Source organism: Halyomorpha halys, unplaced genomic scaffold, assembly GCF_000696795.3.
Source record: "Halyomorpha halys isolate HHAL.00 unplaced genomic scaffold, Hhal_1.1 Scaffold749.1, whole genome shotgun sequence".
In the NCBI taxonomy this organism is placed as follows: domain Eukaryota; kingdom Metazoa; phylum Arthropoda; class Insecta; order Hemiptera; family Pentatomidae; genus Halyomorpha; species Halyomorpha halys.
In genome coordinates, this window is record NW_027116653.1 from 623,931 (window position 1) to 624,534 (window position 604).

The following is a 604-nucleotide window of genomic DNA, read 5'->3' on the forward strand; positions in this document are numbered from 1 at the left end:
TTTCCCTATCCACGGAATATTAGGCCTTTTTAAAGTCAATAAAGGAAATGTAAAGATTTTTCCTTCTGGTAGTGTAGTATTTTATGAGCAGTTTATGGCTTAGAATTTGCTCCTGACAGGACCTTCCTTTCTATTTTGTGATCTATTTGTAATTCCAGTCTATTCAGCAGGACTTTAGAGAAGATCTTATACGTAACTAATAGTAGTGAAATTCCTCTATAGTTATTAACATTAGTTTTCTTTTTATGTAAAGAATGTATTTAGGCGGTTTTCCATTTTTCTTGTATTTCTTCTTTCTCCCAAACGTCCACCATGAGCAGTCTGAGTCAGCTGTTATTTCGATGTCAGCTGACTGAGGGGATCAGCTGATTGAAGGTATATAAGAGATCTAGCGAACACAATAAAGCTAGTGGTAGTAAAAAGTAATACCCAACACGAATTACTTCCTTTTCTTTCACAGTAATGCACTTATTAATTCACTTTTCTTTTCTATTTTAGAGGGATCGGAAACAAAAATAAAGCTAGTATTTTACGGCAGTTCAAGCGTGTTATTCCTTCTTCTCTTTTTTGACATTTTGCTTTCGCCAATACTTAACCTATATAT